Consider the following 10,177-nt stretch of genomic DNA (forward strand, 5'->3'; position numbering starts at 1 on the left):
CTTTGACATGTTACTCTACCTTTCTGAGTCTAATTCTCGGATTCCTTGGTCACAAAGAGAAATGGGATTGTTGTACAGATTAAATAAGGTTCACATGCAAAACACTGGCATCCAGTAGGCATTCAAAAAGGATAGGTCCCTTCTCCCATGTCCTATTTCCCTCTCTCCAAGGGAAGATGACCCTCTCTTCCACCATCCAGCCCACCCCACCTCAGTTTCCTTCACCGGGCTCTCATTCCAAATCCTCAAGCCCTACCTCCTAAAGGAAGCATCTTCTCCAACTTCCCACCCTCCTATGGCTGGGTCATGGCGTCTGGTTTTCCTCGCAGAGCTAAAGACCACAACAGCAGCATCTTTTCTGGGTTTGCGGGGCTCCTTGCCATCCTCCTGGTTGTCGCAGTTTTCTGCATCCTGTGGAACTGGAGCAAATGGAAGAAGTGTGAGTCCCTTGTTTGTCCGAAGTTGAGACACACTAGGATCAATCAACTAGCCTGGTATTTAAAGCCCAGTTTACCCTCCAGAGATAAACTGTTGAGCTGGGCAGTCCTCTGTTCTTACCTGACACACGGGTCATCGTCTCCCTTGGGATCCTAAGCTGTGACTCCATAAGGCTCAGTGCTGAGTGGAGTTCCATTTCGAAAGTCATTGCCCTGGTATCCCTGTGCCCTGCTTCTGTCCACTGAGTCCCCTATGCTTCTAGCTCAAAGGGAATTGGTCAAGTCTGAAAACGTATTTTTCATGATACATGGTGAGGGTGGGCAATATTTTCAGGGACCATCTCATCCCCAAGGGGCCCCGCATTCTGTGCAGCTGGGCCCAGCCATGACCTCCGTGTCTCTCATTGCCTTGCAGGGCGAGTTCCTTACTTCCAAGTTACCGTCATGCCCTTGTTGACTCTGCCTCGACCCAGACAAGGAGCCAAAAATATTTATGACCTCTTGCCCCGAAGACAAGAAGAGCTGGGTAGGTTTTTCTTTCTAATCCATGGAGTCCAGACCTACAGAACTTCTACCCCCGGAATGTACCTCTCACCTGGACGCAACTTTCTCTAAAGTTGCAGACCTTTCTGCCCTTCAGGGAGCATGAGAGAGAATGGGATAGATAGACTGCAAGATGCAACTCCAGTGGGGCCTTGGAGAGCTCGAAGAAGGGAGCGGGAGGTCATCTGGGTTGGGGGTTTTGTTTGTTTCTTTTTCCAATTTCATTGATAAAAAATTGACATACATCACCGTATAAGTTTATGGAGTACAGCATGATGGTTTGATTACATAGACAGCAGCTTTGGTTTTTCTTGACGTAAGTTAGCAGGCGACAGCTGGGTACGTCTAGCATTGGGAAAGACATACAGAAGGAGAAAATGGCCTCCAGCCTCAAGGCAGGGAGGGTTCGCCCCAGGAGCCTCTTTCCCAGTCTCCTCAATTCCTGTGCTAGTGTCCTTTTGTCCTCAGCTAGCCGAGGAGGGTTCCAGGTCTCCTAGCACATCATCCTTGTAGCTCTGACCCTCTCCCCACAGAACGCCAGGCCCCAAATCCCAGACATCACACAAACCCACTTCACCCAAGATGCAGGAATTGTACAGGCTGAAGCACTCGGAGGACTGGCTGACTACGTTCAGGGTTTGTTCTCTGTCCTTTCAGGAAGACATCCGTCAAGAAGTATTCGTATTTTCAGTACCGAGAGCCTCCTCTCCAGAAATTCTGACAGCCCTCCCTCCGAGCATGTGGTAAGAGCCAAGTGAAATGACAACCCGTTTGGGAGAAATGATATGTCTCTGGCAGAAGAGCTGAAGTGCAAGAGTGCTAGGTCTTGGCTCTAAGCCTCTGCAAACAGCATGTCCTTTGGCACACACACACCACCCGCCTGCCCCCCACCCCCGAGGCCCTATTAATAAATTGGGAAGACTAGCCTCAGGACTTCCCTACCACCCAAGGCAAAAAATTTAGAAAGAGAGGAGCAAGCACTTGGGATTTTAGGAAAGGCACCAGGGCACGTGTATTCAAGGACACGATGTTAGAACTGAAATGTGTTTTCCAAATGAGTGTTGTCCCCTTCAAAGTAATCACCTTGGGAGGGTACCGAAATATTCCAACAGTGCTGTTGGTACTCAAAATACTCTTAAAGTCCTACTTTGACAATTACTTCTGAGCCTATGTCTAATTGTTTCAATCCTCCTCCATAGCAGAAATACTAGTAAGTTCACTCAGCACTGTAACTGGTGTAGAAAACACTGAGCACGTCGGGGATACCTTTGAGGTTACAAGGGGACCATTACAATTAATAACAATAATCCCTTGTGTCTTGTAGTCTGGCTCTGAAGGCAGCTCCCCAGGAGGAGTCACACCAGAGACAGTAGAGGGACTATTTTGAAGATCAGGGTGCTTATTTCCATAGATAAGTTCTCATTAGCTTGTTAAAAGAATCAGTTCCTTTGGTTTTGTGACCATCCTTGGGTAAGTACAGCCATGCTGCAGCTGCTGCTAATTCGGTTGTTACCTAGCCTTTCTTCACCCAGGGGCTTAGGTTGATTACCATGCGGCCGCTCCATGTTGCCACCTTTGCTTCCCCTTCCTCTTGCATGTCCCATCCTTGGGCTCTGCTCCTGCTTCTAAAACTTCCTGGGGCAGCAAGTCTAAGGGGCTGATAAAAGGAAGAGCGGAGGAAACTCCACTGCTAAAGCGACTTCTAGGACTCAGGGGGGCCCTGAGGGAATTTTGCATCTAGAGTTTAGATTTCAAACTGGCTTAAGCCCACAAACATGTTTGGATTGTACTCTGTAGTGTTTGAAGGACATTTTGAACCAGTTGGCAACATTCAAAAACCTAAAAGATTTCATATTAAAGTCCAGATGTCCAGCTTTTCTTGAAAATCAGAAGTTCTGGAAACAACAGACTAGCATCTCTAATTGGCCATAAGCAGCTGACCTGCGTGTCAGCTGCCCCTATACTAATATAACAACAAGCATTTTTTAGTGTTTTCTTTGTGCCAGGAGCTATTCTAAACACTTTACGGTCCGTAATCCATTTACTCCTCACAAAACCCTCATGGTGTAGATATTATTATGATTATACCCATTTTATAAGTTAGGAAACTAAGGCACAGTGAGATTAGGTAACTTGCCCAAACTGAGCACAGAGTGGTGAGGCCTGGGACTTGCACCCACAGTCTGAGCCTAAGCCTCTACCTTTAACCACTATGCCACGCCTCAGTGTGCTCTGGGGTGTGGCAGGCTCTCTCCAATTCCTAATACTTCCCCCACTCCCCATTGAAACCCCACAGTGTGGCCAAAAATCTGTTGCAATTTATTCTCAAATTTACACTGCTGCTTTCCTTAAACTCAGCCTACTTCACCTATTCCTACCTAGCATCTGAAGCCTTGAGGTTTGAGATCCCTGATTCAGACCTTTTCTCCAAAGTGAAGAACTGAGAGGAAGAACCATTAGATGTAGTAGTACTGGGCAGGGAAGAAGAAAGGTTTTGTCCATGTTTCTACTTCTATCCTGTCACTGGCTTTTTCTTCTTACTCATAGCCCTCCCAAGCAGGTGATGCCCTCCATGTGCACAGAGCCCATACTCATGCCATGGGGTATGCAGTGGGCATCTATGACAATACCATGGGGCCCCAGATGTATGGAAACCTCACTCCCTCAGCGCACTATGTCAATGTCAGAGCTTCAAGAGATTGCCCAAGCACTTCTTCAGAGGATTCAAGAGATTATGTCAATATCCCCACAGCAAAGGAGATTGCTGAGACTTTAGCTTCTACCAACAGCCCTCCTGGGAACCTCTTCATCCTCCCAAGTACCAAGGTGCTGGAGTTGACTGAAGAAATAGATGAGGGCTGTGGGAACGCCAGTGACTACACCAGTTTGGGGTCTCCAGGAACTGAGAGCAGTTATCCACTCAACGATGGCGAAGGGTCTTCTCAGACCTCAAATGATTATGTCAACATGGCAGTGTTGGATCTCGAGACCATCCAAGGGAAGCAGCCCTGGGGAACTTTTCAGTGCTGCAGAGATTATGAAAATGTACCACCAGATCCCAGTGGAAACCAGCAGCGGGAGGAGAAGGAAGCCACATCCTCAAACACAGACCATGTATAGGGCAGGGCAGATGGTCCAGAGACCCACATCCAACCTGTCATGCAGTCAGGGAGTTTCCTGGCCTTAAAGGATTATGTGGCCTATCAGTCATCTGCACAGAGTGAGAACAGTCAGATGAAACATGGAGAAGAGATGTCAAATGAAGACTCTCATGACTACAAGAATGTGTGAGCTGCCAAGGTAGGAGCTAGGGACTTTGAGCAGGGGCCTGACACATGGCTCCTTCCTGATGAATTAACACCCAGCCACCCAGCTGGAAAGTCACGTGAGTGGTCTATCCTGCCGGATCCATAGCCATTACAGGGTCTAGTGAAGACCCTTGACCACCCTTGTATTTCAGTGCATTCGTTTGGTTACGCTAAAAAGAAGCTGAAATGAGTAGGAAGCTAAGAGGCTCACAAAAGCAGAGGTTTGAGAAAGTCAGAAAGAAATTCTTCTCAGGCAGGGTGCTGTTACCTCTCATACCAACTTAAGAATGCTGAAACTGCCTTATAGGTCTGTGAGGAGGTTAAAAATGGAAGAGTGCTTTAGTACACAGTGGAAACATGAAGTAGTCTAAAATCATTACCTTCACTAATACCAGCAGGCTGCAAAGCAGGAATACAGATTATTTGGTAATCCAGGCAGAGGCCAAAAGGAACAAGGAAGTTGGGCTGGGGTGGGGGGACAGTTTCCACTCTAAAATGAGTGTGGACAACCAAACGCTGGAGAAAATGCAGAACAATAGGAACTCTCGCTCATTGCTGAAGGGATTGCAAGGCATAACATTCACTCTGGAAAACTGTTTGGCAGATTTTTTTGTTTGTCTTTTTTTTTGTGGTACGCAGGCCTCTCACTGTTGTGGCCTCTCCCATCGCGGAGCACAGGCTCCGGACGCGCAGGCTCAGCGGCCATGGCTCACGGGCCCAGCCGCTCCGCGGCATGTGGGATCCTCCCGGACCGGGGCACGAACCCGCGTCCCCTGCATCAGCAGGCAGACTCTCAACCACTGTGCCACCAGGGAAGCCCATTTGGCAGTTTCTTATAAACATAAACCTATTATACAGCCCAGTCATTCCACTATTAGGTATTTATCCAAGTGTGAAATTTGTATTCACAAAAAAACCCATACAATGACTGTTTATAGCAGCTTTATTCATAATTGCCAAAATCTAGAAATAACCCAAATGTCTTTCAACAGGTGAATGGATAAACAAGTGTCCTATATCCACACGATGAGTTTATCCACACTCAGCAGTAAAAAGGAGTGAAGTAGGTTCATGCAACAACATGGACAAATATTAAACGTATTTTGCTGAGTGATAGAAGCTAGACCTAAAAATCTACATATTGTATGGTTTCATTTATATGACATTCTGAAAAAGGCAAAACTATAGGGGTGGAAAACAGATCAGTGGTTGGCAGGTTTGGGGAGAGGGAAGGGGTTTACAACAAAGAGCTGTACAAGGGAATTTTTAGGATAATTGTTCTGTATTGTACTATGATGATGGATACATGACTGTATTCATTTGTCAAAACACACACACACAAAAAGCTGTATAGCACAAAGGGTGACTTTTATCATATGCAAAATTTTTAAAAATTCACCACGCTGTCAGGGGAACCCACAATAAAATGCAGATTGTAAAAAATGAATCTAACTGTTTCACAAATGTATGATATAATCTCACTGAAGGGAGTGGGGGAAAAAATGAGCTGGCCTAAGTAACTTTGGAAAACAATGTTTTGCTTGAAACTGTAAGCTAAAGACACAAAGAACTGAAAACAAACACTGCAGTCTAGTTGGTAAATTTGTAGGGCATACTTGAATTGAACAAATAAGTAAATATATTACAGGTAGGGAGAGGCAGGTTTCTTGCTGTCAGAGAAAGAAGTGACAAATAAGCAAGTAGAAAAGGAAATATAGACGTGTATATACATAGGCTAGTATACATATATACTTCCTAACTCTGTCCACTGGAGGGTCTAGCAGCAATCATGGTCCAGTAGCAGTGAATGCACTTAGCTCTCAGACCTTGGTTTCTAAACTTGGTAGACACCACCTTAACCATGTGATCAAGGTCAACTCACCAGTAATAAGTTATACTGCTATATGATCAAGGAGAAGGGTACTTCAACGCCATGGTATTCTTCCCCCAAATCCACAACCCCAGTCTTATCATGAGAAACATCAGAAAACTCAAATTGAATGACATTCTACAAATACCTGACTGGAACTCTTAAAAGTGTTAAAGTCATGAAAGACAAGGGAAGACTGGAGAAACTGTCAGACTGGTGGAGACTAAGAAGACATGATGACTAAAATATAACATGATGCCTTGGATGGGATCATAGTACAGGAAAAGGGCATTAGTGGAAAAAATGGTGAAATGAAAAACAAGAAAGTCCATATTTTAGTTAATAGTATTGTATCAATGTTAATTTCTTAGTTTTGATCAATGTGCCATGGTTATATAATTAACATTAGGGGAAGCTGGGTGAAGGGTATACAGGAACTCTCTGTACTATCTTTGCAACTCTTCTGTAGGTTATGTCAAAACAAAAAATAATTTTAAAACATGGACAAAGCTGGAAGTGAAGACATCTGGGCTCATTCCACTTAAATAAATGTGCCTTTGTTCCTTTTTCTGCAAAATGGACATAATATAAAGCATATGCTACTGTAATTGTTCTGAATATTTGTCTGTTTTCTGCATTGCTCTGTTAATGTATGTACTCAGTCTCTCCTATCAAACTGAAATCACTTTGCCTTTAGGAAAATATAATTAAATCCTTTGTATTCACCCTAGTTCTTGGCACGAGGCCCAAGATGAACTCAGGTTATCGATGTGACACTTGATGATGTGGTTTCAGTGCATGTCTTTATAAAATGTTGAGTGAGGTTTTTTCTGTGGTTCAGGAATGGAGACTAAGGCTTAAAGCTAAGTATCAAAGGTGTTAAAACATCCCACATTCTGAGTTCAGAGCACCACCAGCTGTTAGGGATCTGCCAACACCACTCAAGGCTTACTGAGAGTAGGAAAATTAGTCCTACGATGTACTGCTCTCCACCACATCGCATCCCTTCTCCACAGGAGAGGACTGAGATGTGATTGTGGTTAGCCTTTGAGGACATGCTGGTCAGGAAGAGAGTTTCTTTCCTCCTTCACTGCCCCCGTCCCCAGGGATGCTAACCATCTCTTCTGCAGAGCACCTGATGCCCCAGTAAAAGGAGAAAGAGCAGTGTGTTGCCAGAATGGAGAGAAAGGGCTGTGGAGCAGATGGCCACCCACTGTTGGCCATGGCAACAATAAAAGTGTCACCAGAGGAAGGCAACTGGACCTGGGTCATTTTGTTGGCACCACCTCAACAGGGTGCCAAGGCAAGAGGCCTCTAGGCCTGTGAGGTATAGACCATCTGAGGTGGCTTCACAAACACTTGGGTGGGTGCTATAGACTGAACATTTGTGCGCCCCCAAAATTCATATGTTGAAACCTAATCCCCATTGTGAGAGTAGTAGAAGGTGGGGCCTTTGGAAGTGATTAGGTCATGACGGTTGAGCTCTCGTGAATGGGATTAGTGCCCTTGTAAAAGAGGCCCAAGGGAGCTCCCTCATCCCTTCCGCCCTGTGAGGACACAGCAAGAAGATGGCTGCCTAGGAAGCAGGTGTCAGGCTCTCACCAGACACCAAATCTGTGAGTACTTTGATCTTGGACTTCCCAGCCTCCAGAACTGTGAGAAATAAATGTTTGCTGTTTAAGTCACCCAGTCTATGGTATTGTTGTCATAGCAGCCCAAGCAGACCAGGACAGTGGGATAAAGACAGATTTTTACAGGAGCTAGCTCTCTCATACCTGGTGGCTATATTTTGGGTAGATTTCTTCATTGCTCTCAGATTCACTCTACATGTGACCAGCATTTAAATTCCTGCCACACAGAGGGTACCACATCAGTCTGATATTGATGGCCAGTAAAGGTTGGCCTGGGAAGCAACAATAAGCACAGTCAAGTAAGGAGAGATTTGTATCAGATGTGAGATGAAGATTCAGACAGAACTGAAAAACACTGGCATGTAAGGATTCTCATAACCAAGAAACAGTTACGTAGTCGAACCCAAGTCCATGTGCCCGACATACAGTGAGGCCAAACAAACTGAAACGTCGGTGTTTGGAGCACAAAAAGGTTTATCGCAAGGGCCATGCACGGAGAATGGGTGGTTCATACTCGGAAGACCTGAACTCCCCAGTGGTTTTCAGGGAAGAGTGTTTTGTTTTGTTTTGTTTTGTTTTGGCTGCACCGCTTGGCTTACGGGATCTTAGTTCCCCAACCAGGGACCGAACCTAGGCCACAGCAGTGAAGGCGCTGAGTCCTAACCACTGGACCACCAGGGAATTCCCAAGGAAGAGTTTTTAAAGGCAATATTTAGGGTGAGGGCTGCAGGGTGTACAACTTTCTTTGGACTAGTTGGTGGTGAGGTAAACAGGGATCTCAGTCATCAACCTTCTGGTTCTCACCAGTCTGGCGTCTCAGCATGTATTTACCATCCTCCAACTGGATGGGGATCTTAGTTCCTGCAGAACAACTCGAAAATATGTATCAGATTGTTACGTGTATTCCCTGAGGCAGAACTAGGACTCTGTTCTATCACTGAATTATTGTTTCTCGACTGCTTTTCCTGTGTTTCTGCATTCTTTAATTAGTAACTGCTTGAATTTGAATCTGTTCTTTGGAACTCAAGGAAGGCCTAGGAGACTAAAGCCTTCTTCTATAAACAAGAAGTGTGGGGGTGTATCTTTTGTACCTGGGAGGGGCCCACAGGATCCTGCTCAGTGTCAATCCCCCCTTTTCTTTGATACTCCTCAATCTTGAGGGGAACAGGGGCAGGACAAGAAAAGGAATAAAGTTTTGGATAGAGAGGTTAATCATAAAGTCAGCAGAGGAACTCAGTTTTAGGGGGACTCAAACCCAGCCAAAACCTAGATGGGACTTGAACCCATGGTCTCTTTTTTTTTTTGTCTGTTTTTAAATAAATGAATTTATTTGTTTGTTTCTTTGTTTATTTTTGGCTGCGTTGGGTCCTCGTACTGCTCACAGGCTCTCTCTAGTTGCAGTGAGCAGGGGCTACTCTTTGTTGCAGTGCGTGGACTTCTCTTTGCAGTGGCTTCTCTTGTTGCAGAGCATGGGCTCTAGGCGTGCAGGCTTCAGTAGTTGTGGCACACAGGCTTAGTTGCTCCATGGCATGTGGGAACTTCCCGGACCAGGGCTCGAACCCATGTCCCCTGCACTGGCAGGTGGATTCTTAACCACTGTGCCACCAGGGAACTTTGAACCCACAATCTTTTAATTGAGATCACACACTTGGTCTCAGGACTTAACGAAGCTCAGGTTCTTAATGTCTCATCACAGAAAGAATTTAGTGAGAGACAAAGTGATAGGTAAGAAGTGGATTTATTTAGAGAGGAACACACTCAACAGAATGTGGACCATCTCAGAAGGCGAGAGCAGCACCAGGTTACGAGGTTGCCAGTTTTTATAGGGATGGGTAATTTCATAGGCTAATGAGTGGGAGGAGTATTCTAGTTATTTTGGGGAAGGGGCAGGGATTTCCAGGAACTTGGCCACCGCCTACTTGTTGACCTTTTATGGTCAGCCTTGGAACTGTCATGGCGCCTGTGTGTGTGTCATTTAACTTGCTGATGTGTTACAATGAGTGTATACTGAGGCTCAAGGTCTAGTTGAAGTCTTGTCTGCCATCTTGCACCTAGTTGGTTCTAACCAGTTTATGTCATGTCCTATGGCTTTGTCATTCTTTTAAAGGTTGTGCCCTGCCCCCCTTCCTTTCTGTTTCATTTTCAGTTATGAGATGAAAAACTATGGGATCAAAATGAGTTGTTAAGAGAGCTACCACCCAGTAAGAAAGGGAGGTTCAACCTACAACTTGGGTGGCAGGTCCCAGAAAAAAGAAAGCCAGCTCATGCTTATACCGCAATGAGCTGGACACCTCAATAAAAAAGAAATAACAAGCCCCAAATGGAGTCATTTGCCCTCCACTACATCAAACCACGGCTTAATTGCAGTGTCAGTTCTGCCCAGAAATG

General features: G+C 45.4%; 1 protein-coding gene across 2 annotated transcripts in view; it reads left to right on the forward strand.

Annotated features, from left to right (window-relative positions):
- The window catches only part of ATP2B4 (ATPase plasma membrane Ca2+ transporting 4), a 113,440-nt gene extending 106,674 nt beyond the window's left edge, over nucleotides 1–6,766 (forward strand). The window contains exons 23-26 of one of the 2 annotated variants that reach the window (XR_007471136.1): nucleotides 330–439; nucleotides 853–963; nucleotides 1,638–1,723; nucleotides 3,528–6,766. The gene's annotated coding sequence lies outside the window, so the exon portion shown is untranslated. Of the gene's footprint in view, nucleotides 1–329; nucleotides 440–852; nucleotides 964–1,637 lie in introns of both variants that reach the window. The other variant, XR_004478436.2, reaches the window with a different exon arrangement.
- Nucleotides 6,767–10,177: the final 3,411 nt, after the last annotated feature.

The sequence above is a fragment of the Orcinus orca genome, chromosome 1 (genome assembly GCF_937001465.1).
Source record: "Orcinus orca chromosome 1, mOrcOrc1.1, whole genome shotgun sequence".
Taxonomy (NCBI): domain Eukaryota; kingdom Metazoa; phylum Chordata; class Mammalia; order Artiodactyla; family Delphinidae; genus Orcinus; species Orcinus orca.